This window comes from Aethalodelphis obliquidens, unplaced genomic scaffold (assembly GCF_003676395.1).
Source record: "Aethalodelphis obliquidens isolate GAN/ISIS:26980383/991018 unplaced genomic scaffold, ASM367639v1 scaffold1, whole genome shotgun sequence".
Classification (NCBI taxonomy): Eukaryota; Metazoa; Chordata; class Mammalia; order Artiodactyla; family Delphinidae; genus Aethalodelphis; species Aethalodelphis obliquidens.
In genome coordinates, this window is record NW_020837945.1 from 54,960,917 (window position 1) to 54,988,676 (window position 27,760).

Sequence of the window (27,760 nt, forward strand, 5' to 3'; positions counted from 1 at the left end):
CTAATCTCCATAAAACTCTGAGGAGGCTACACTGTTCTCAATTAATTCTCAGGTTATGGTAGAGGAGACTGGGATTCTAAGAAACTGTGTAACTTTTCCTACCTTGTTTGAAGAACAGAGTCTACCAAACAAGAGGAACAAGAAGAAAACTGGATGTTGGAAATGGAACAGATTGGCATACTCATGCTGTTGAATGGGAAAGCAGGCTTGTTAGGTGACATCAATGTTTTGGGAGAAATAGAAAGCCTTTGTGAGATGGTAGGTCCAGACACTCTGTATTCCTAACCTGAGCTAAGGTCTTTTGTCCAAGTGGTAAGAACATACCACTGTTGTACTTTGTTCCCTGTAGGTAGGAACAAAATACACCACCCAAGCTTCAGGCTTTTTGATTCAGGTCTAGCTGTGGCTAGACCCCATTAAATATTGTGGCCTGTGATTTTACAATAATTAAACATTTCAAATTGAAAAATGGAAGAAGTTCCCATTAGCTCATGTTAAAGATTGAATGTGGGTGAAATGTGTTGCTTTCTACAAGTTTATGGACAGAAAACCTCTAAGTGTTTATGTGCCATTCTTGGTAAGATCTACATTTAAATCAGTAGGTCTTGTGCTTTAATTCTGGAGTCTCAAAGGTAGTGCTTAAAACATGCTCCTACCAGCTTGTGAGGACCAGTTGTTAAATTTTCAGGAGTTTTGCCATCTGTTTATTAAATCCTTGATAGTTTGAAATCAACTGTGATGGCAATATTTACATCTCAAAATCAGAAAACCCTACAAATCCAGCCCCTACTCCCTGCTTCTGAACTAACTGTTAAACATTGTATAGGTATACTAGTCTAAAGGTTATAAAATGATTCACCTGTGGTCATTGGCATTTACTTGTACTCAAGGGTATCTTTCTATGGCTTACAATCACTGGCCATATGACAACTACTGAAAAACTTATTTGCTCCTTTTACATAACACACTTTTGGTTGGGATGAGGTAAGTAACAAAGTTACTTATTTAGGGGGAGATCTCTAGTGCGGATAGTGGTGGTAATCAGGTTGTGCCTCGTTATCATTAAAGCTTTTATTATTTCCCTTCATCCTCATTCTTTTTTTCCCAAAGCCCTCTGCTGTCATTGGTAAACATTCTAATCGATTTACTGTCTATATTTTTGAATGTGTTCTTATAAAATGTGTACAGTTCTGCATACATATATTAATTTATAGAAATGGTTCATCTCAATCTGTCTTACACTGTTCCATACCTTTTACACCCAGAACTAGTATTAATGATTTTTAATTTGACTATGTTGTAACCAATTGTCCTCTGGAAAGACTTCACTAGTCACTTTCCCATCATCCATTCTTGAGGATCCCCATATTCTCACATTCTTGCCAATACTTGACAATTTTCCAACTTTCTATTTCCAGGCTAATAGGTGTAAATAATATCTTTTCTCAATTTACATTCCTTTGATTACTAATGAGTCTGAGCACCTTGTTATACAGTTGCTAGCATTTGAATTTTCTGTAAATAGCTTGTGGGTATATACTTTGCACAACTTTTTTTCTTTGGTGTTCCTGTCTCTTTATTGTATATTCTAGATATTAATTTCTTGTCAATTTCACATCCTGCAAACTTCTTTGGAAAAACAAATTTAAGTTCCTTTACTTAAATTAGGAACCCACAATCTCATATTTTTTGGTGAAAGTGTACTGAGAAGAAAATTGTGGCAATTGGTTCTTTCACCAGTCAAGATAGATTAGATCATGTTTCAGTATCAAACATTTTCCATATCTTTATGGTTTAAACAGGCAGCATACCTGAGAGAGAAATAAATATGTCAACTGTGGATCAGCAGAGGGGCTCCGCTTTTTACAGTAACACAGGGACTGTCAGATCAGCCACCACCTCAGCATTGCTGGTTGCTAAGACAAAGGGAAAGAGGGAATTCTGAAGCATTTAGCACCAGCAAATAAATGCTTGGCCAGGAGTTGGTCATGCGGCCTTACCCATTTCCAAGAGGTCCAGGAAGTACAATCCTGCCATTTTATGAGAAATAACCAAGATGCAAATAGTCAGCAAAAATCACTATTATCTGCCTTTCTGGCCATCAGATATGCAGGTTACCACCTTCTTTCCTGCCACCAAAACCCATTCCATCTTTCTTGAGAGATACAATCCAAAAGTCACTTAAAGTCAGTGCATCAGACTCAAAGCCCAGCATCTCTAAGTAATAAATAGCATTCTTTACATCAGGTCCAGGTGTGGTCCTTCATTATCTGGAAACCTGTGAATTAAAATGACAAGTTATTAGTTTCTCACACACCCAGTATACATCGGTGGAATAAAGGAATGGTAACTGAAACAAATAGTCCTGTTCAGATTGGGAAAGAATGGGAAGTCAATTTTAAGATCACCCCAGGAATGTGTTGTCAGGATCCTTTATGCTATGGGTGGAAGATATATATATATATATAGATTTATTATTTATTTTGGCTGCGTCGGGTCTTAGTTGTGGCACGCGGGATCTTCGCTGAGACATGCAGGATCTTCCATTGTGGCGCATTGGCTTCTCCCTAGTTGTGGTGGGTTTTCTCTTCTCTAGTTGTGGTGTGCGGGCTCCAGGGCACATGAGCTCCGTAGTTGTGGCACGTGGGCTCCAGAGCTCGTGAGCTCTGTAGTTTGCAGTATGCAGGTTCTCTAGTTGAGACGCGTGAGCTCAGTAGTTGTGGCACCCGGGCTTAGCTGCCCCGCATGTGGGATCTTAGTTCCCTGAACAGGGATCGAACCCATGTCCCCTGCTTTGGAAGGTGGATTCTTTACCACTGGACCACCAGGGAAGTCCCAGATATATCTAATGAGGACTCAATTCCAAGTTCACTGTTTTCCAAGTTCACTGTTTTCCAAGGTCCTTGGCTTAGGCCTTGGGAAGTTTCTCCTTTCTCCATTATCTTCTGTGGCTATAGTTCAGGAGAGGGTTGGAGAATATATCTGCCTTAGAGATTAAGAAACTTTCTCAGCTTGTGCTTTCAGGCCAAGAATCATTTTAAGTTTCAAATAATCATCAAATTTTGGTCTCGTCTTGTGGTTTCTTTGGACTAAAACAACATATTTAATTAGGTTCTCATCCGTTTGATTTCATTCATCAGCATGTGCCAGTAGACATCCACAATAGTTTTCAAGACTGGGCTAAGTTCAATTAAGTGCACAGCTTGAACCTATGAGGATTTGGTGGGAGAATCATAGCCTTTGTCTGTTTTCACTGAGTCATTTTGTCCTCTTTAAATGACATAGTGGATGCCATAACCTTAACTAGATCTATGCTTTCTGATAACAGAAACCATTCAGAAGTTTTCAGTTTTAGTCATGCCTTTGATTTGGTTCTTGCTGTAAGGCTAAATTTTAATAAGCCTTTTTTTTTGTATGAAAAGTCTTCTTATCTTTTACCAGTTGGGGTTGAGAAGTATTTCCCTTCCCAACCCTGCAAGTCCTAGACTTCCTGGATCCTCTCTGTTCCCTTTCATTCTTTCTTGTAAACCAGCCAACTCTTTCCCCAAGTTAAATGAGTTAATCTATTTCTTGTTTGTTGACAAATATAACCAATGGTAATTAAAATTCTCTCTTCCAAACTTTTCCCTCAGAAATGCAAGTTTATCAAGAAAATACATTACATACTTTCCAAGTGTCACAGATGACAACTTAACCAAATGTTTCACCACTGTATAACATGGATTGTTATTCTTTCAGCCTCCAAAGTTTATTTTCTTGCTACCTAGCCCCTAGGCCAATGCCAAAAAAATTGATATTTTTGTTAGGTGATACCTCCTTTTCTAAATACTTACTTGTATAATGATCCAGGCATTCTTCTAAGATGGGTGATGAATGTAGCAGGTAACTGTGAGGTTCTGCTGCTTACTGGACCATCTTCCTCTTGTTACTGAATTAGAAGGAGGGGACAATTAATTGGTTCATTGTCTCTTAAGTTCTAATATTTCTAAGTCAGTTACCAAATATAATGTTCAAGTAACACTAAATAAATATAAATATATAAATCATCAGTATCTAAAACTAATATATTGAATATCTCTTTTCCCCCTTGTTACAATTGTAGCAAGCCTGAGGATATGTCTCATATGATTTACCTTCTTGCCTGATTCTTTCACACAGGTACAGAGAATAAATGGGTAACTTGGTATTACCTGTCTTTGCATAATCAGAAATTTTTGAGGAATTGTGTTGAGGATACTCAGTCTCCAGCTTTGTGGGTTTGTCCTTTCAAGGGATTCTTGAGTAATTTTAGACACTACTGTATTGAAGTACTGATGTGGGGGAGATAGAGAAATGAACGATGCTCCTCTACTCTGGGGGGATGGGCAACAGACTCTTCCATAAGACTTGAGAGAGCTGACACCAGCTTCATGTTTAGAGTTTGTTGAGCAACAGATCTTAGACCCATCCAGAACTGCCAGGGCATAAGAGGTGGATGAAGAGGGTAAAGAAGTCTTGATAGGCTAGAGAGGGTCAAATATGACCCTGAATTAATCACACCACTGAGCTTGACATCAAGAAGACTCAAACTCCCAATGAACCCAGGTGGTTAACACCTGATTATTGGGTACCAGAGTATCAACTCTGGAAGATGGGCAGATGGAAGAAAGTGACTGCGTCAAAGAGAAATGTAGGCCAATTCATGAAATCTGTATGTAGAGAAAGGGTTGAAAACTTCCTCTAAAGAGCCAGATAGTAAGTATTTTAGGCTTTGCAGGCCATATGTGATCTCTGTCACATATTCTTTTTCCCCTCCTTCTCTCCTAACCCCTCCTCCTTTTCCACCACCACCTCCTTTTCCTTCTTTTACTTCTCCTCTTCCTCTTTCTTCTGCTATAACTCTTTAAAAATGAAAAAAAACATTCTTAGTTCTTGGATCATACAAAATCATGCCTGCAGACTATATTTGGCCTAAGGGCTGTCGTTTGTCAGTCCCTGGTATAGAGAAATTTGTCCAGATATCTATAGGACCATGGATACTGGGATGCTACAAGGGAGGTTAGGGGACATCTGCAGGAAAAACTCATGTCATATAATGGAGTCATTATTGGTCAATGACTATGCTAAAACACCAAATCCCTAGGCACCAGCAGTTATGCATAGAAAGGTGTGGATATGCCCTTTCTCCCTACAGCTGCATTGACATAATTACTGAACAAGGATGAGGAAGAAGACTGAAGAAGGATCTTTAAATAGGAGTGCAATTAAATGATTTTGAACTTAGCTGGAAATAATTATTGAATTGGACCACCTTTTCTACTGCTAAGCATACGTAGGGCTACAGAGCTAAGATGAAATTGGTTATAGAGATGGATTTTCAATTATGTCCTTAACAATTTGACTTTCTAATCTATACCTGGTTTATGAAGATGTTTGAACAACCACCAGTGAATTTGTACAATGTGGTTAAAAATAATTGGGGATTCCAAGATAAATAACTTTATCTCTTATCAGAGGTTTGGATAGGCATAGAGGGAAAGGAGTACAAAAGCTATATTCACAGACTAAAGGAGGTCTTGAATGTGCAAAAGATGTAAGATGTAATTTTTAAACAGTTTATTTGAGAAATTTTGTAGAATTTGAAAACTGGGTACTTTTCAAACCAGTTCTGACAACACCAAATTTACAGATACTATCAAAGTTTACTTGATTAGAAAAAAGTTTAGCACTATCTAGGCTATAAGAAAAAAAGGGGAAAATTCTGAATATTGGAGTCATTTAGGTTTTAAAAGCATACCAAAAGTTCAATTATAAAAAGAAATTTTAAAATGGCCCCTACGCTCATTCTTTGTGATTCCTGATGGGAAGATCTGTAGGACAAACAAAAAAGTCCTCAAATCTTGAGCTGATATCTAGAAAGGGTTACTTAGTTCTTTTAATGCTCTGTATGTTTTGGCCTAAGGAATTGCAGGTATCATGCCCACCTTTGGAGCAGTTAAACTCTTCTAACCACAGCTCTTGCGCAATAATCCTGGGAAAAGACCTCTTATGATCTTGAGAAAATCTAGTGCATGTGCTTTTGGTCTTTACATCTCTCCTTTTGAAGGTCTTACTGAGGTTTTGCATGGAACATGGCAGGTGTTTTGCATGGTACCTGACAGGCGTGTGCCAGGGCAGAGTTGTATAGGGTCTGAGTCAGGCTGGTACATGGTAGTATAAACCAGGTCAGGCATCATAGAATCCCCAGGGCCAAAACAAAAAGGAATCCCAAGGCTGGTGTATGGCTGTCGAGAACGTATGTTTGCATCAACTTCTTGATGGCTTTTGCTGTCTTTAACTCCAAGGCAGCCCAAGTCCCCTTGCCCAGTTCTATACTGCTTTTGTAGTACCTTAAATATTGGACATAAGGAGACTTCAAATTGTATTGCATTTTATCTCTTGGTCTAATGTCCAGCAAGACTATATTCCTGGAATGACCTGGGAGTCTTCAGAAAGTCTTGAGCCAGCCATTTCTCAGAGGTGGGTTATTGTCTTGGCCTAGTCTCCGTCCATGGGATAGGCAGGAACTCTGTTAAGAGGTCTATAGTAGGTACTAATGGGGACAGTTCTGTCCTGATAAGTCCCCAGTCTATCCAGTTGTCCTTTGTTTGCCCAGTCCTTGGGCAGTGGAGAGTATGGCAATCAATGGTTCTGGATATCTTGTTCGGATGATTTGGGGGCAGAAATAGCTACTTCATTCAGTTGTCTGCTTCCTCTGAGGATCTTGAATCAGCAGTTGACTTACAGTTGAATGTCATTTTAAGGTCTCTAATAGTTGTAACTTTCTAATTATGTTAAGAATATTTCTACTTTTACAGCGAATTGGGGATTAATAAGGACAGTAAAGTTTCTGAATTAAGGACAAAGCCTTTCATAAACCATGAAAAATTGCTCTCCACCAAAATGTCTTTCCCTGTCAATGGATAGGGATAAATGTTAGGTTGACCTAGGTAGAAATCATGAAGTCTTACAGTCTCTCTTTTTCAATTCTGCTCACTGCAATTGCTGTGTCTTCAACCATCCAGAAAATAAATGTTCGATTACTACTACATATTCACCTATGGAGTAAACAATTTGAGAAAAGTTATTTGGAGATGCTCAACCAATCCTGTCATTCATAGTTTCAGTCTGTATTAACTTTACAGTTTTTTTCAGCATTATGTAAATTACAGATTGAGGCGTAAACTGAGCATATCCTCTCTTATCCTAGAAAAGTTTCCCATTAATATTTAATGTCAGAAGCAATTTGTCTCAATTATAATTAATTGTATCATGGAGGATTTTAGCAAGGTTCTTTGGAAGTTATCTGGTGACACCAGGCATCCTTCCTCGATTCCATAGATCTTACTTTCATGAATTTTAAAACTTGATGATTTCCATTTTTGCCCTGATTTGAGGGTCTAATATTATGCTTCTATTGTGGACTCCTTGAACTTCTGCATACTTTTTTTCCTCTCTATTCTGTAAGAGAGTGTATTTGTATTAGAACTTTAGTCAACGCAATCTATTAAGAATGGTGGTCTGCTATGGCTATCTCTTTTACTGTAGGCCTCTATCTTGATGATAACAACTTTCTTGGGTAGAGAATCTTTGTGTTTCTATAACATTTCAAATTCATGAACTACTGAACTACTAATGAGCTATTCCAAAATCAAATCAGTGATGTGTGTGTGTGTGTGTGTGTGTGTATGTGTATCATTTACTAGCAATTTAACATGTCCTTTGTATGACCACAAGTTCAAGCATTTGAGCTGATTTGTCTTCTGTTAAGGGATTGGGTTCTACAAGAGAGTCTAGAGTAGTAATTGCATATCCATTTTGGTATTATTACCTTTCACTTTTAAGATAAAACCTATCAATAACAAAAAAGTCTGAATCTGGTATGGGCATGTCCAGAAGATCTGTTCTAGGATAGGCACTTTTCAAAATATAGAAAAAGAACCACGAGGTTGTCTTTCATTAGGTAAGGTTAATCATGTTGCTGGATTAAGAATGTTAATCAGTAGATAAGAATATGAAGGGAAGAAAATAACAATATTTCATAATTAGTTCAGCATCAGCAGAAAATGCTAGATGTTTTCAGTTAGCAATAGGGACTGTGCTGCATGTGATATCATCAGATTTATAGATGACTGTGTTAGTTCAGAACTTCTGGGAAAACAGATGTCAAAAAGAAGTTAGGGGCTTCCTTCGTGGTGCAGTAGTTAAGAATCTGCCTGCCCATGCAGGGGACATGGATTCGAGTCCTGGTCTGGGAAGATCCCACATGCCACGGAGCAACTAAGCCCGTGCGCCACAACTACTGAGCCTGCGTTCTAGAGCCCGCAAACCGCAACTACTGAGACCACGTGCCACAACTACTGAAGCCTGAGCACCTAGAGCCCATGCTCTGCAACAACAGAAGCCACCGCAATGAGAAGCCCGTGCACTGCAGTGAAGAGTAGCCCCCACTTGCCGCAACTAGAGAAAGCCCACGTGCAGCAACGAAGATGAAACACAGACAAAAATAAAAATAAAATAAATAAATAAATAATAAGAAGTTAGAAGTGCAAGAGCTTCATTGGAAGAAATGAGCTTGTGAAGTATAAAAGTAAGAGGGACAGAGGAGTAATCAAGTACAGTCTTTAGACTGTGATGCAGGTCTGATACTTGTGAAGGAAGAGAAAGAAGGAGAATTAAGAACAAAGCACCTCAAACTAGATAAATCTCAGAGAAAGTCATTTGGTTAACCCAACAGGGACCTCTAGAGCAAAGATTGCCCTTTCAGGAAGTCCCGTGTTAGGAAAAATGGCCAGGACCTTATACCAGAGTGACTGAGCACAACCTGCCTGGGGAGATTGTGTTCTCAATTTGAATGCTGTGGCAGATCTCAAAAGCACAGCTGTTGGAAGTTGTCAGCTAACTGTACTCCTTGTGGCAGGTTTTCTCTTTATAGGAGGCCCTAATGGAACATTACATTGCTGCCCTAGTCCATACTTGCACTACACAGATCCAGTGAACACAAGTTCAGGAAGCAGCTTCTCCAGAGTTCCCATGGGCCTCTACTCCTGAGTGGGGACTTGGAGGGAGTAACCATAACTTTACCACTGCAGTGGATCTTGTGGCTGTAACTGATGAGATGAATCCTAGATGACAGTCCAGATCTCTTGGACTGTATTAAGACAGAGAGCCTTATTAAGTGAGGACATTGTTAACTGTCTTTTAGGCAAAATTGTAAAGGAATTTTGTCTGTTTCACATGAATGCAGGTGTTCTGATTCTCATTCCTGATTGGATCAGAAAAAAAAAACTGTTAAATCTCTGGTTGCATACCATGTACCTGAGGCCTTACTAATCTGCTCTAGCAATGATACCACATTCAGCACAGTGGCTGTGACTGGGGCTACTAGTTGGTGAGCTTGCAGTGGACTATAGACACTCTCCAAGGTGCACTCGACTTCTCTAGGATCGGAGTGACAAATTAAACGGAAATATAATAGGGACCACCACTCTTGTATCCTTTTTGGAATGTGATGTTGTGTTTTCCTTACTCTTGTATCTGGTGTGAGAGTATTTCAGAGACTTCCACTTGACCCTCCTGATTCTGATAGCTCCTACCAATAAGGCAGGGACCCATTATGAGGGTTATGTCAACTGACAAATATGTCAATCCTAACTATATGTCTGAAGACTAAGAGACTGATGATGTGTAGCTCTACAAACCAAATACATGCACTCTAAGGCAGTGGAATCCATTTATTACCTGGTCTCTGCATGCCCCCCTCTAACAGGGGAGCCTTAATTCTGTTCTGTGGGTATCAGTGTCAGGAAGACCCTATGTCCCAAAGTCCTTGAATTGTCTGGGTATTCCCCTTTCCCCTATTTTCAAGTAAATGGCCATAATTCTCATCGGAAAAGAACTAGAGGAATCATTACAGTACATACCTACCATGTTTTTTCTTTTTTCTTTTCTTTTGTTTTATATCTTTTTTGGAGTATAATTGCGTTACAATGTTGTGTTAGTTTCTGCTGTACAACAAAGTGAATCAGCTATACATATATATATATATATATATATATATATATATATATATATCCCCATATCCCCTCCCTCTTGCATCTCCCTCCCACCCTCCCTATCCCACCCCTCTATGTCATCACAAAGCATCAAGCTGATCTCCCTGTGCTATGGTTTTGAAAAGTCCTTCATCATGAGGACTCAGCCACCTCTTTAGTCAGTGAGTTCCAGGTCTTAGAACAGATCAAGTCCAGGAACTACACAAAATAATGTGACTTTTAAATGAGATGACCACATTCAGCTTCCTGCTCTTCCAATCTTACCTTCTTTTGTTCGTATGAACTAGCAGCATCCTCACTAACTGCTGGTCTATTTTGTCTCTGGAAATACTACAACTCCATGTGGGCTAAGCCCCTTGGCTGCCCTTCTAAACTTGCTGGTTGTTAAGGGAATTTGGGGCCCCTGCCTTATGGTATTTAAGCACCACCACCTCTCCCCTATTATTTCCCACTAACCCCATTGCTGTGAATAAGCCAACCCTAAGACCACCTTTCCTACTCTTAGCCCTGGCCTGAAGAAGAAAGCAAACACTGACCCTTTTAGAGATGCTGGCATCATACTCTCCAGCACATTCCTAGCAGCCTTGTTGAGTGGCACATTTTCTAGGCCCTTGTGTGGAACATAATCCTGTGGTGGGTATTCTTTCTGGCCTCATATAATATATCCATTCCAGCAAGCCCACTCTCCTGAGCCCTTTCTCTACTGTCTGTCTCAGCAACTCAGGCATTTTTACTCTGCACGGTGTGGACCAGCACTGGGTTTCTAAGGCCACTCTAGCAGCATGTTCACTCCAACCCCAGGGTCCTTGCCATATAATAACCATACGTGCCCCCAAGTCAATAAACTCTCATTTATCCAGTCTGGTGCCCTTCTTGTGCAAACACCCTCAAAATCCTTTACAGTGGATTTTGTTCCTGTAAGTACGGGCCGACTAATTTTTGCAATTCCTTTAGGATCTAAACCCCAGCTGTCTTATGCTGGGATTTAACCCTAGTTATCAGCCTTAAAGCTAGGAAACAAAATGGGGGCATTTCTTAGGGTGGACACGTGATGCCTTATGAGGAAGAGCCCTTCAAAGTGTCTTCCTGTATGAGGTCAATATTAGCCTTTAATAGGGAGTGTTGGGCCACCTTTCTAGGCTCTGGTTCAGGGTGTCCACAGAGCCACAGTCCTCAGGGACACTCATCCAGACACCCTCCTGCCATGTTTCCCCAAACATGGCCTTGTCTTTGGCATAGTACCCTCTGTTTTGGATGAGCTTTCATTAGTCTTTGAATTTTCCCAACCTTACCTGTCAGATTTGGAGTTTGTTCTTCATTTGTACCTGCTCTCCTTCTGAAGAATGTAAGAGCCTCTTTGTAAGTTACTAAACAGGCCCCTATGGTTCCCATACTTAGTTCTGATCTTTTTAGCTGCCCTACAGTGTCTTGTTTCCCTTCTGTCATTCATCAACAAAACTTAGCCCTCTCCCCTTTTTTTTTGATAAGTCTGGCTAAAGGTTTATCAATTTTGGTTATCTTTTCAAAGAACCAGCTTTTAGTTTCATTGATATTTCCTGTTGTTTTTTTGTTTGTTTAGTCTCTATTTCATTTATTTCTGCTCTGATCTTTATGATTTCTTTTCTTCTACTATGGGTTTTGTTTGTTCTTCTTTCTAGTTGCTTTAGGCATAAGATTAGGTTGTTATTTGAGATTTTTCTTGTTTCCTGAGGTAAAGTTGTGTTACTATAAACTTCCCTCTTAGAACTGATTTTGCTGCATCCCATAGGTTTTGGATCATCGTGTTTTCACTTTCATTTGTCTCTAGATATTTTTGATTTCCTCTTTGATTTCTTCAGTAGTCCATTAGTTGTTTAGTAGCATATAGTTTAGCTTCCACATGTTTCTGTTTTTTGCAGTTTTTTTCTTATAGTTGATTTCTAGCCTCATAGTGTTGTGATTGGAAAAGATGCTTGATATGAGTTCGGTTTTCTTAAATTTACCAAGGCTTTCTTTGTGGCCTAGCTTTTGCACAGCAAAGGAATCCATAAACAAAACGTATTTTTTTTTGTCTTGTTTTTTCCCACTCCGTAAACAAAAAGTTTAGGGACTGGGAGAAAATATTTGCAAACGATGCTACCAACAGGGATTAATTTCCAAAATATACAAATAGCTCATACAGATTAATATCAAAAAAACAAACAACCCAATAAAAACATGGGCAGAAGACTTAAATAGACATTTCTCCAAAGAAGATATATAGATGGCCAAAGGACACATGTAAAGATGCTCAACATCACTAATTATTAGAAATACAAATCAAAGCTACAATGAGGTATCACCTCACACCAGTCACAATGGCCATCATTAAAAAGCCTACAAATAACAAATGCTACAGAGGGTGTGGAGAAGAAGGAACCCTCCTGCACTGTTGGTGGGAATGTAAATTGGTGCAGCCACTATGAAGAGCAATATGGAGGCTCCTTAAAAAACTATAAATAGAACTACCCTATGATCTAGCAGTCCCACTCCTGAGCATATATCTGGAGAAAACTCTAAATCGAAAAGATACATGCATCCCAATGTTCATAGCAGCACTATTTATTTATTTATTCGTTTTAATATTTTTATTGAAGTATAATTGATTTATGTTATGTTAATTTCTGCTGTACAGCAAATTGATTCCGTTATACATATATACATTCTTTTAAAATATTCTTTTCCATTATGGTTTATCATAGGATATCAAATATAGTTCTCTGTGCTATACAGTATGACCTTGTTGTTTATCCATTCTATACATAAAAGCTTACATCTGCTAACTCTAACCTCCCACTACATCCCTCCCCCAGCTCCCTCCCCCTTGGCAACCACCAGTCTGTTCTCTATGTCCATGATTCTGTTTTTGTTTCATAGATAGGTTCATTTCATAGATAGTTTGCACCTATGTTGCTGCAAATGGCAGTATTTTGTTCTACCTGAATGTCCATCGACGGATGAATGGATAAAGAAGATGTGGTATATATATATATGTGTGTGTGTGTGTGTGTGTGTGTGTATATATATATATATATATATATATATATATATACATACAATGGAATATTACTCAGCCATAAAAAGAATGAGCTAATGTCATTTGCAGCAATATGGATAGACCTATAGATTATCATATTAAGTGAAGTAAGTCAGAGAGAGAAAGACAAATATCATATGATATCACATGTGGAATCTAAAAATATGATACAAATGAATTTATTTACAAAACAGAAATAGACTCACAGATACCGAAAAGAAACTTATGGTTGCAGGGGTTGGGGGAGATAAATTAGGAGTTTGGGATTAACATATACACACTACTATATATAAAATAGGTTAACAAGGACCTACTGTATAGCACAGGGAACTATACTCAACATCTTGTAATAACATTTCATGGAAAAGAATCTGAAAAAGAATATATATATATGTGTATATATATATGTGTGTGTGTATATATATATATATATATGTATGTGTATATGTATATCTGAAAAAAAAACAAAATTTAGCAATAATCAGCCAATTCTACTTTCCTTATATGTATTGTTACTCTTATTATATTTAAATGCCTGAATAGTCCCACTGGCAAGATTATCCCTCCATTGAGCTGTTTTTGTTGTCCTAACCAGTGACATTTTTTGGCAATTGGGCCTCCACATTGTGCCAGGGAGTAGCCTTGCCTCACATGCCACTCAAGATGGAATCCTTCTTGCCACCCAGCTAGTGACTGAATCAGCCCCCAGACCCCATTTACCACCTACTCTCTTGGACCACTCAAGGTACCAATTGTGTTAGGTTGTATCTTTTAGGAAGCAGTCACCAAGACAGAGAAATGCGTGAGTTTTTGTTTGTTTGTTGTTTTGCTGGTAATGCCTGGACACATAAAGAGGAAAGTAAGCAGGAATAGGGAAAGCTTTCTGACTATGATGAAAGTCTGACATTTATGAAATAAGGCAGTGAAGAAAGGACAGTTTGGATAGGAAGAGCATGAGACTGAGATGTAGCTTTGAGAGTCTTTTCTAAAAAATTTTTATTGGAATATAGTTGCTTTACAATGTTGTGTTAGTTTCTATTGTACAGCAAAGTGAATCAGCTATACGTACACGTATATCCCCTCTTCTTTGGGTTCCCTTCCCATTTAGGTCACCGCAGAGTACTGAGTAGAGCTCCCTGTGCTTTACAGTAAGTTCTCATTAGTTATCTATTTTATGCATAGTATCAATAGTGTATATATGTCAATCCCCATCTCCCAATTCATCCCACCCCCTGCTTCCCCCTTGGTATCCATGCATTTGTTCTCTACGTCTGTGTCTGTATTTCTGTTTTGCAAATAAGATCATCTATACCATTTTTTTAGATTCCACATATATGCATCAAAATATGATATTTGTTTTTCTGACTTGATGGACCTGACAAAGAGCTCCAGAGTAAAGACAGCATATCACAAGATGGTTGCATTGGCCAGAAATGATTACATTCCAGTATCACTGTTTGTCTAAGTCACTGGCTGGGAGCTGTTTGGGGAGGATTGTCTTTGGCTCAAATACAACAATAGATTCTGAAGATGCTACAGCTGGAGGTTGTCAGTGGCTTGCACTCCTTGTTATAGTTTCTCCCTTAAAGGGAGATCTGAGCAATGTGCTTTTATACTTTTATGCTGCCGGATTAGATATGGGTTAGAGGTTAGACATTACTTTCTACATTTCAGACCCTTTATCTGAGATCATTTCCCTTCTCTTTGAATCGCATTCATTAGAATTTACTTAGTGAATTTATTGTGGTTGTAAAAACCAGAATAATTTAATGTCTTTTTCTTCAGAATGTCTTTAGGTATAGAATGATGTTATCTTATCTTACATGTATCATTTCTCTGTCTTCTGCCTTCCATGATACTCTTTTAAGTGTTCAACCATCATTCTAATTGACTTTATTTTATAGGCTATCTTTTACTTCTCTCTGACTGCTTTTACAGTCTGTCTTTCTTTAATATTTATGATGTGTCAATGTATGGTTTTATTTTTTACTGCTTCAGACTTCTAGGAAATCTTCGCTTTTTAATAATTATAAAAAATTATCAGCCACTATCTCTTCCTCAGGCTCTCAAGTCCTTCTGGACCTCCAATTAGACATGTGTTAGACTTTTCATTTGATTCTCCGTGTTTCTTGCCATCTCTCTTATATTTATATATCAATCCTTCTAAGATGCATTTTGGATTTCTTTTTCAAATTATACCTCCAGTGTACACAGAGCAAATATAAAATTAGTCAGCTTTTTCATTCATACTCTGAATTTTATATTTTATGCACTGTATTCTTCTGTTCTACATATTCTATTTGGTTGTGTTTTAAATCTCTTCGTTTTTGTTCTTTAAAATCTCTTGTTCCTAGCTCAGTCTCAAACATCTCATTTCTTTAAACATATATGCTTTTTATTCTTATTGGTAATTCAGATATTTGAAATGTTTATGGGTCTATTTCTGCCAGTTCTTACTCGTAATATGTTGTCATTATTATTTTGTGATTTGTCTTTTGGTATGTGTATGGAGGCGCTCAGTTTTCTTGGAGTTTTATCTGTGGTAATTCTTAGAGTTCTGGGTTATTGTTAGGTTCCTAAAGAGGATTGATATTTTCTTTTCTTAGTATCCTGGAGGTTCAACTAATCCAGGACAACTGCAAATTAAATTCTGTGCTTGGGATTTCCTTGGACCACACAGGTAACTTGAATGTAGGCAGTAAGCTTGAGGACTAGTTTATGTTTATGTGTTCTCTGGGAAACATTTATTTTCTTTTCCCTTCCCCTAGCACCAAGTTTGAAAAGGCATGTTTTCTTGATGTGATCTTTTGGGGGCAATGTTCTTTTTTTCCCTTATTTTCTGAAGGAGTCAAAGTTTTATGTGGGGATTTTCTATAAGATTCCCTAACTAGATGGACCATAGGATTTAGTTTTTCCTCATATTAGCTCACAAAGAAGATGCTTGAGAATCTCTAGGGTTCCGCAGAAACTGACAGGTCAAGAAACTGATTTGGTGCCTATTTGTCCAGCATTCCTGGCTTTAAATAATTTGAGGGATTTTTTTCATATTCCTTAATCTTGTCTATTGATATTTTATAGAAGATTTAAAAAATATTTATATTTATTCTCTTAGATTCAGTTGGGAAGTGTTGTTTATAATATTAATCCACCATACTTCTCAAACTATAAATAATGATAGCTCTTTATCTATTATGTGTTTTATTTAATCCCAATTTTTCCCCAAATGTTCCTCATTCAAAAGAAAGGTTGCGTATTTTAGTAACTGGATAATTTAAATAAAACCAACTTTCAGTAAAAATCTAACTTACCCAAAAATACTCCTGGGAGAAAACCTCCCTGTTGATGAGAAGGGAAAAAGTTTAACTGTAGTCCAGGAAGAAAAACCTATTTGTCTCCAAAACATTTTCTTTTTAAAAGCCAACTTGCTGCTTTCCTTTGCTATCTAATACAATCTTTATGTTAACAAAACTTTTATCCCTTTCTGGTTTATCCATAATCTATGCTACTTCTAGGGCCTTCATGTTTCTTTCTACTGATCTTCTCTCTTCGTCTCCTTTCCATCCCCACAGGATATTTTGAATGCTCATGGTAGGGCAGCATTCAATCCATTGGAACGTAGCAATATGCATTCCCAAGATTCCCATTTACATTATTTTTCCTGTGAAAGACACTGAAGGACTAAAAATTTTTCACTGACCCCTGAAAGACCTTAGCCTCAACTGTTCCTCTTCACCTCTTCCTAAACCAAATTGTCCCATCATTGGCTGCTAAACCATGGCCCCAATTTTGACGTCCCTGCATTTTGTCCTGTGATTAACACAACCTCAGTTTTCTCATACCTTTCAATAACTTATACAATGAAATTTGACTTTCCTTAATATAGCCTATAAAATCTTTAAGTGTCTTTTCCCCCCTAGAACACTCAACTTGAGCACTCATCACACTGTAACTTTTAAAATAAATGCTTCAGTTAACTCCTTTTGTTTTTCTTCTCCTTTCACTCCCCTTTGTTTAATAAATGCTTATTAGTTTCCAAGCAATGTGGACCTTAGTTGCTATGGTGACAAAGTGAATAAATATGATACCTGTCCTCAAGCCTTTTTAAAAATTATATAGGTAAGTAAATAGGTTCCATGTGATTTGAAACTTCTTCACATCCACTGGTAACTGAAGAAATACAATCTAAGTCTGGGTAAACTTGGCCTCTACAGATGAATAAGAGAAAAACTATGAGGGAATATCTGATTCATATGGAGATGGTAAATCTATGTTTCTGGGGATGGGAGTTCCTTGTATAACATGCAGGGAGAAAATACATTTCCACAGAGGAAGACATCTGATCTTCATATAAAATAGGCTCCTCTTAAGGAATTTATCCTTCAACTCTCTTCCAGAGTGGGGTAGGAGATCCTGGCAAATTTACATCTTCCAGAAAAATTTTGAAAAATGGGTATGTAAAAGTCAGATGGATTCATTTACTGTTTTTTAAGGAAATGTAAATATTTTAAACAGACCACTGGGGTGGCAACCAAATTGACGTATCTGAGGTTTCTCAAAACACATTAGAGAATCTTCACCTTCAGATTACTTTGATTGTTAGAACCTGGAAGCTGAACCAATTAACCTCAGGGTTATTGTCTCCAGCTCTAAATAACTATTTAATAACTTAAAGAAATTCTCATTGTGTACTCCATTGTTTTAGAATTCTAAAATTATTTTAAAATTAGTGTTCTTCACCCAATAACTTATATGCTTTTGGAATGTTATAGTTTAAATTTGATTATGCATAGCTCTCATCCAAGAATTTAATATGGAAGAAATAAGACTCTATTTATTACACTAGCTATGTCCTTATATTGCTGTTCTATAATGAAGGAAAGCCTGGTTTGTGACTGCTAGAAGAGAGGCCTGAGTTTTCCCTTGTGGTGGCTGTATGTAACTTCCTTACACGATAGTCCTTGACTCTGCTGGCAACTGTCTCCACTTCTGTTTTGCTGACCTCACTATAATCTTACTTCACCCTGCTGTGGAACAATGGGGCAACTGGGAATAAAGACAGGGCAAGACTGGTGATAATGGCAGGATTTTATTGCATTATTGCAGTAGTGTGCCTTTTTTTTTGTAAAAGGTGTGGATATCGTGCAGAAGAGAGGGTTGCCTTGTCTAACCACTCTGTTCCTATGAGGTAGATATCTGGTGTCATCCCCATTCTGTTACTGGGGAAATGGCCCTGTTGCGAGAGAACTGTCCCAAAGGCACTCTTAAAAATCACAATAATACAGGAGGAGCTTGCATTTGAGTAGTCGTTTGAGTGTCTACTATGAACAAGGGGCTTTGTTAAGGAAATCACGTTCCTGTACAGAGCAAAATCGCCAACTCCTAGGGGGAAAGTCAGGAATAGTCTTATCGGTATTGAGAGGATATAAGGGTCTGGCAGATACAGAGTCTCTCTGGAAATAGAAGATTCAGAGGAAGTCTTGTAAAATGCACTTGAAAGATCAGCAGACTGGTAGCATAGTTTCATTTCAAAGAGGAGCAATTCAATATTTCAGTGTCTACAGTGAGTCAAGCACCTTGTTTAATCTTCTGCACCACCCTGTGAGGTGGGTGTTTCCCAGGTCTCACAGATGAGGTAACTGCAGTGTAAAGGTCAAATAGCCAAAGAGACAGTGAAGGACTTCTGCTTCTAGGAAGACCAAGTGGAGGTACTTGTCTCTTTTTCTCCCACTAACTATCAATACAGTGAAAACACTGAACACTGTATGTAGAACAAATATAAGGCTCTGAAAGGTAGAAAGAGGAAGGACAACAGGCTAGGAAACCCAGGACCCAAGGAGCTACAGTTTGGAGAATTCCCTGAGTTTTCTCTCAGCCTTTTGTATCCTAGACTTAGCACTGAAGAGACTGGCAACCAGAAATGCCAACAAGCACAGAGCAAAGGGCCCAAATAAAAGCCTGATCTCTCTACAAAACAAACCAGAAAGGGAAAATCTAGCAAGACAGAAAACTTTTAGACAGTAACCTCTCCAGTCATACCAAACATCACAGAAAAATGGTGGTGGAAAGCCAAGACTTGCACCTTCTGGAGGCTGTAAGGAAGTGCCACGCCCTCCCTCAGGGGTGGTGGCAGAGAAGGCTGAATAGGAAGCTGGGACTTTCATCCTTTCTATGCAGTAAGGAGAACTTTGCCCACCCCCGCCGTAATGAAGTGACGTCCCTGCCTTTCCCCATTGAAGCTGTAGCAGAAAAAGCCAATTAAAATGTAAAAGTAAGATCTAGAGTCTCATAAATTAAAAACATTTGCTCTGCACAAGTCTCTGTTAAGAGGATGAAAAGACAAGTTACAGATAGAGAGAAAATATTTGTAAACCATGTATCTGACAATGGACTAGTATCTAGAATATATAAAGTATGCTTAAAACTTAACAGTAAAAAGACAAATCATTAGAAAATGGGAAAAAACATGAACAAACGTTTCACTTGAGTATATAAATAAATAAGCACATGAAAAGATATTCAACATTGTTAGACGTCAGGGAAATGCAAATTAAAACCACAATGAGATGTCACTACCTACCTATCAGAATAGCTAAATAGTGATAGCACCAAATGCTGGTTAAAAAAATAGTGACACCAAATGCTGGTGGAGATTTAGAGAAATTGGATCATTCGTATTGCTAATGAATCACTCATACTGCTGGAGGGAATATAAATGGTACAGCTATTCTGGGAAACAGGCAGTTTCTTAAAAAACAAAATATCCCAGCAATTGCACTCCTGGGTATTTATCCCCCCAAAATGAACAACTATGTTCACTCAGAAACCTGTTCATAGATACTTATGGCAGATTTATTCATAACAGCCAAAAACTGAAGTCAGCCCTGATGTCCTTCAACTAGTGAATGGTTAAACTAGAGTACCCACACTGTAGAATATTACTTAGTAATGAAAAGGGATGAATTACTGTTACATGCAACAACCTGGATGAATCTCCAGAGAATTATGCTGAGTTTATAAAGCCATTCCCAAAAGGTAATATACTCTCTGATACCATTTATAAGACATTCTCAAAATGACAAAATTAAAGAGATGGAGAACAGATTAATAAATGCCAGGGGTTAAGTAGGGTGAGAGGAGGGAGGTAAATGTGGCTTAAAAGGTCAATATGAGGTGGTGATGGACATGTTCTGTATATTGACTCTATGAATATTAATACCCTAGTTGTTACAGACTGAATTTTATCTCCCTCAGCAAAGTTCATATATTGAAATCCTAATTACCAGTACCTCAGAATGCAATCATATTTGGAGATTGGGTCTTTAAAGAGGTACTTAAGTTAAAATGAGGTCATTAGGGTGGGCCCTAATCCAATATGACTGTTTTCCTTATAAGAAGCGGAAATTTGGACACAGACATATACAGAGGGGAAGACATAAGGACACAGGGAGGAGATGGCCATCTACATGCTGAGAAACCAACCCTGACATCACCTTGAGCTGTTCAGCTCACCTGAACTTTAGCTTCTGAGGCCAAGAGGCCTCAGAAGGAACCAATCCTGCTGACAACTTGTTCTCAGACTTCTAGACTCCAGAACTATGAAGAAATAAATTAATGTGGTTTAAGCCACCCAACCTGTGGTACTTTGTTATGGCAGCCCTAGCAAACTAATACATTAGTTATGATACTATACTACAGTTTCACAAGATGCCACCTTTCAGGGAAACTGGGTAAAGGGTACATAGGATCTCTTTGTATTATTTCTTACAACTTTACATTAATCTATAATTATCTCAAAAAGGGAAAAATGAAAAACAAAAGTGGTTCTGAGGTTCAAATGCAGGTCTTTCTGTTGCTAAAGTTATGCTAAAAAACTGACACAAACTTTTGATACAGTTCTGTGTCAAAGGGCCATCAATTCTGAGGCTGAGTCAAAAATCCAAACTATGAATTCAGACTTAGGTGATTGAAGTGGGTGCTGACCTAGAGTCTTAGTGGTGACAGGTCAAAGGTAGCATTTTGCACTGGGGTTTTCCGATTTTCTTTATTGTGGATCAATACTTACTGACTACTTTCTTCCATATAGAAAGGACTCTATTTCATAGTCCCATATCTGAGAGTGGGGAGTGACCTCAAGCTCTGTTGCTTTCATATATAAGTGAATCTACATCACCAGATCTTAAAGGTATTTGACACCACACAGTGTTCTGTGACTTTCCAAAAGTCATACTGCATAGTTCTAAGTGCAACTATTTCATAATGATTAGGAATATATCGCTTGTTACAGACATTTTTGGTACCACATAGACCTGAAATGCATGTCAGCTACATTGGGTCTTCGACTGAAAATAGTAATCTGAACTAAAGAAATAGTAGTCTGTTTCCATGCTTAAAAAATAAAAATCTAAAAGACAAAATCTCTCTGTTGAACTCGGGATGCTTCTGTCTGTTTATTATGCAGTTAAGGGATTTTTGTAAGGATTTTCAGAGGTAATTTTGACTTTGTGAGTGTTTTGCTTTATCTGCTGACTTTAGAAATTAACCTCCTCATAAAATCCAATCCTACTTTGCTATTTTGACACTTCTTTTGTCTGAAAGTATTCATTAACATTTCACGTAATTGCCCCGTTTCAAGAGCAAGTATATAATTTCCTACAGAGTGAAGACTTCATAATGCATACCCAATAAAGTCCATCCCGTCTGCCAGTAGTTGATGCCTTAGTCTTACTATGGACTTCAAAGAGATTTTTCTGCCGTGGATCCTGTTGAATCTTGTTAAAAGGTTACCACCGTTAGTGGCTGTTTATAATATCTATTATTCCTCAGTCATTGTTCTTCTGTGAACTTCTGGCTCTTTTCTATATACTGCTAGTGATTGTTGCCAAGTCAACATATAAGATTTTAAGCAAAATTGATCAGAGTACTTTCAAAGCTTTGTTTTTACCAAGATAGCCATGTAAATATGAATCTAATTTTGATAATAAAATTGAAGAATAGGGAAAGCCGTGATAATGTACCTATGAGAACCTATTTTTTAGTGGAATATGAAGTCAAGGATGGGCTCATTGAAACAAAGATATTTTACTTTCTGACTAAGGAGTAAATTATATAGCACTTCAAGAAGAATTTTTTTTAAGCAGGTATACATTTTTTTTCTCAGAAATTAAAAGCAATCATGGAAACAGATTTCACTTTATTATTTTTTCCACTGACATGACCTATTATTATTTTTATCAAACAAACTACACTTTAAATGCTTTTTAAAAGTTGTAGTATTATTAATCATATGGATAATTCTGGTGTTCATAGGCTAGTAACTGATACGTTTTTATAGGTTTCTCTATTTCAGACTTTGAGAGAAATAGATTCCTTGGCCCCTCTATATAGACTCTATGTGTTCTTTAGGAAAACCCTGGAAAAAATTCAGTCAGTTTTTCCACATTGATGAATGTTTCAGCCAGTATATCTAAGATCCAGAAGCTGGGTCTTCATTTCTTTTTTTCATGTTTATAATGTAACACACTGGATCTCAATCTTTAGTGACAAACAATCACAGTAATGTTTACATACAGGCTGCTTGATTTCTGGTATCTGTCAAATATTATAAAATGAGCTTTGTTGGCTCTTAAATCAGAAGCACTGTGGCTAACTGATCTGATAGTCTGCATAAGCTGCATCGAATTGTTCCTTTTGTATTACTATTTATACTTAGATTTGTCCTTTCCAAATCAAAAATAGTTTCACATTTGGCAGTTGTTTTTTCTTAATCCTGTGCTGGTATGTGAAGTTGATAGCAATACGGTACTTCGTCCAAGAGATTTCATTAATTTTTTGTACCAGAAACAAATAAATATGAATGACCATGTTCCATCTTTATAAAATTAATGAAAGCAAATCCCCATTAATACATATATGTATATATAATTACAATGGGTAAATGTTGATATTATTGCTATTATAAACCTCAAAGCTATAAGGACATCATTGTATTTTCTCCATTCTGTGAGACTGTTTAAATAAGCCATCAATATATATAAAATCAGAAGCCATAAGAATAAAAATTTTACTTTTTAAAATTTATTTATTTATTTTTGGATGCGTTGGGTCTTCACTGCCGTGTGAGGACTTTATCTACAGCAAGTGAGGGCTACCGTTGTGGTTCATGGGCTTCTCATTGCAGTGGCTTCTCTTGTTATGGCTCACAAGCTCTAGGTGCACGGGCTTCAGTAGTTGCGGCACACAGGCTCTAGACGGCATGTGGGATCTTCCCAGACCAGGGCTCGAACCCAAGTCCCCTGCATTGGCAGGTGGATTCTTAACCACTGCACCACCAGAAGTCCTAAAAATTTTACTTTTTATTAGAAAACATAGGATGAAAAGAAAACAGCCAGAAAGGTTTATAGACATGGAACTCTATAACTGTTCTAGGAACTGATCCTATAAATGTCATTGGGTACAGATAGCTACTTCCAGCTCTTTTAAATCATCTGCAGAAGGGCAATTTATGTATTTCTCTTCATATTTACATATACATCATTCTTCTTAAATAATCACTACCTTAAAAGTAACCACAATTTTCCATTATTAAGCACCTAATGTGTTCAAGGCTCTATAGAGCTTATAGAAGTTATACTTGATATTCATATATTAAATCTTATAGCTGTTTGTGATTGTAAGTGGAAAAAAAAATGAGTATTGAGTTTTAGGTCTGGTGATTAATAGGGTGATAAGAAGAATGAACCAGAAATTGAAAGAATGTGTTTATAGCCTCTTGTAACTTGGGTTCCTCCAAGAAGCAGAGCCTGAAATAAATCTTTCATGCAAGTAGTTGATTTGGGAAAGGGACCCAAATAACAGAGGGGCACTGAGAAGAGTGAAAGAAGGAAGGAGGGAGGGCTAACCCAAGGGTGTGTTCTTGAGTTAGCTATTCCTGTGGGCAACTGGGGCTTAGTCTTGGTGGGGATGTTTTAAGGAACCATGTAGATGACCCTTCAGAATTGTCAACCAGAGACACTGAAGAAAGGAGCAACTTGGCCCCTACAGGCTAAAATTAACACTGGAGGGTGTTAATTTTTTTCTCCTTTGGGATTCTCTCTAGGAAGCAGAGAATTCCTGGGACAAGCAAGACAGACACACAGACTAGCTGAGATGAGGCACCGTCAAGAACACCTATGCACAGCTAGTGGTTGATTCAACAGTGGCCAGAGCCAAAAGGTGGGCTGATGGGATGCGAGAGGGGAATGTGATGCCCATCTCTGACATTTATTCACTAAGTGCATTACTTGTTCACTCTTAGCACCTGTTTCCTCATCCTTAAAGAGTCAGGGGGTAACCTACCCTGCCCCTTTCCCAGGGTTAAGGATTTGTGAAAGCACATGGAAGCAATTTAAATGATAATGCACTATAAAACTGAAAATAGTTGAGGCTGTTCTAGACATGAGACATGTAAAAATACAGGGAAAACAGAGAACAAAGTGGAGGTCACAGAAAGAATCTAGAAGGACACGAGAAGCCCCTGCATATGATGTGACAGTTGTGTAGCAACCATGGACCAGGACAGGGAGACACGCACAAATGATGACAAACGTCACATTTAGTATCTAGGAAAATAAGTGTGTGAATTTAACAGATCAAATTTTCTACTAGCTAGTATTAGGAGATCGTTTCTTGCTAGAAATAAATATTGATTGAATTGATTTAGCAAATGCCTAATACATAATGCTTAGTCTGCCTCTCAGACCAATTTAAGATCATCTACATTTTATTCATGTCTGTCTACCCCTCAGCTTTAGAGCTCAAATTCACTTTATTCTGCAGTGCTTTGACAATTAAAAGACTCTAGCTGGATTATTAATTTCAGTCCTGTTTGATCTCTGAGGATTCAGCCAGTAGCTACTCTCCCATCCTCAAGTTACATGACAGTTACACTTTATTTCTTCAGAACTTTTGCAAATGTAATAAGTGTTAAATGCCAGTGTTACTTTAAATTCTCTTCTGAGCCTTAGTGTAGGTGCACGATAGATATAATCAGTGTTAACCATGTCCCATGTGCCGTTTCTCCTCCCATCAACTGGAAGGCACTATGGAGGAACCAGGCAGAGGAGAGCCTAAACTGGTGCATACTTGAATGGCTAACAGATCTCAGAGCCTAACAGCTGAATCTCTTCAAGCAGAGTCCCTATGGGCTTCCCTAATCTAGGTTCCTAATGGCTCATCCTACTTCCTTCCAGGTACCCTGTCCTGGAGAGGTGGTGACAAATACATCCCAAGGGAAAGGTACATAACCTAAAGCTGTTAATCTAGTCTTCAGTCGTGGTGTAAATGTTGAGGTAACTTCATCTGTGACATCGACCTCAGAGCAAACCTCATCTCTCATCTACTGATATTCTTAAAAACCTTAATTCTATTTTTACTTCAGCTTGAACAGTCTCTGCATAATAAATATCTATATGGTATTTCATCTTAAAACTTCAAAAATGTTCAAAGAATATCTAGTTCTTCTATTTTGAGATTCTGTGAAAGTCTGTTCTCCCCATGTGTGGGCTTTAGGACCTTAGCTAATTCCTTAAACTAATATTAGAGTGGCTGTGATGTACTGGGAACTATGTGGCCCTGGGGATTCAGAGGTGAAAGCTGGGATTGGCTGCATCTTTAAAGGCAGTCCCAGTTTGATCTTATTTCATAATGGATCTTATTAAATAGTGATAAAAGGTGGCACGAGTGACTTTGGGGATCCTGGGAGGGGAGCAATGACCAATTCAGCTTCCAGGGGGTAGTAAAAGGCTCACTACTGATGAGTACTGAGTAGAAGGAGGAGGAGAAGAAAGAGAGGAAGGAGTTTTCCTCAATGTACCTGCCTTCTCCTCCAAGTGTCTCCACTGGCAGGAGGCTAAAGTGGATATGGGCAGTAATGCACGAAGGCTGGAAAGCTAGGCAGGGCCATAGGATCAAGGGCCTTTTTTTTTTTTTCCTGGAGCATAATTGCTTTACAATGTTGTGTTAGTTTCTGCTGTACAACAGAGTGAATCAGTTATATGTTTGTATTCCTTTTGATCCAGACAAAAGAGTCCTGTTGAAGTCCTGTTGAAGAGTCCAACGTTCTCGTGAAGTAACAAGCAAATACTGACCACCTACTACGCACTAGTGTGTAGTAGGCACAATGCTAGTTGTTGAGATACAGGGGTGAGTAAAGCATGGTCCCTAGTATCTACCACACATGTGAGTGTGTGTGTGTGAAAGAGACGGGGAAGGAAACACCCAATAATTATAATAACGATATGTGATGTGATGTGATAGAATAAAGCAGAGGCACTGCTAAGCTCTCCCCGATGGAGTCCAGGGAAGTCTTTACAAAGAAGCTATCCTCTGAAGCTGAGTTTGTTAATCTTGGGTATTCTAGCAACCAGAAGTGCAATGAGAATAGTAGGTGCGGATAAGCTATGACTCTGTGTACGGTTATGGCTCTTTTTCATGGAACCATCAGCATCCACTGCAATCAGCAGCAGAATTATGTTTATGACTGTGTAGCAAATTAGAGAGGCGTGCTCTGGACCTGGAGGTCAGAGAGCAGTCTGACCCAAGGGAGCTGCCTGAATCATACTGATGTTCAAGGCTGGCGTGCAGAGCATGGAAACCGGAGTGCACTAGCTACTCCATTATATTATCTGTAACTAGGCATTCTGATTTATGGACCTTAAACATCTGTACTGACCCTGACCTGGGTGGGGTCAGGAGTCCTGTGTAACATCATTAGTTTCCTTGATCTATTAGAGGTGAGTAACAAATATGCCTTTGACTTTACTTTCTGACTCAGATTGCATTCATCATCACAACCTCTCACACCTGAATTCAACCTGTATTCTTATGGACTGCTTAGCGTTTGGCTGGAAGGCATAAATTTCTAAGTAAGGTAAGAAATTTTTTCTAAGCTGCTTATATCTAAAACTGAAAATAGGGCATGAATGAATAAAAAAGTGTATGGTTTTACTTAATGCCTTATTTTTCTGTTAGAAAAAAACTGTGACTGGTTATGTAAATTGATTTAGTGCAAATATCTACAGTCCATACATGCAAAATACATGCTTACTAAAAGGTTGTCTTGAGGGATCATGCTGAAATATTTCAAATAAGTTACCAAAAATGATAAAATGCAAAGGATGGAAGTCATAGTGTTCTGATAAAATTGTGAAGGAAGGATGAGAAATGTTTGTTTTGAAAAGTATTCTGGGAAATTTATGTCTGAGGGTATATTCTTACTTCTAATTGTTCATCTAGTTACACTACAGAGGCTTGTTAGCTGACCCAGGAATACATTTTTCCCCATATGGGGGGGGGGGGAAAAGGACTGGTTTTCCAGCAGAATCAAGTGACCTTTGAATTCTACTATAAGAAGCTGAAGTCGGGTAGAAATTTACACTGTCTCAAGCGACAGTCATTAAGTAAATCTCATTTTTAATGCCTAAGAAAGGATTCAAAAAATTAAGATTTAATTCTCATTAGGTTTATGTTATTTGGGAGTTGGGACAATAGAAAAAATACTAAAAGGTAATTTAAGTTTTCTGTGTTATTTGTAACCTGACAAAGAAATCTAGAGTTTCCACATTTCCCCAAAACTTAGAGGAAATCATTTCTGTTA

The 27,760-nt window shown here is 38.1% G+C and overlaps 1 long non-coding RNA gene across 2 annotated transcripts in view; it reads left to right on the top strand.

Annotated features, from left to right (window-relative positions):
* Window positions 1-27,036, top strand: part of LOC113619431 (uncharacterized) — a 51,850-nt gene extending 24,814 nt beyond the window's left edge. Inside the window, exons 3-5 of one of the 2 annotated variants that reach the window (XR_003432379.1) lie at window positions 25,356-25,401; window positions 26,184-26,307; window positions 26,939-27,036. This is a non-coding gene — a long non-coding RNA (uncharacterized LOC113619431). The remainder of the gene's footprint in view (window positions 1-25,355; window positions 25,402-26,183; window positions 26,308-26,938) is intronic. The other variant, XR_003432380.1, reaches the window with a different exon arrangement.
* The last annotated feature ends 724 nt before the right edge of the window (window positions 27,037-27,760 follow it).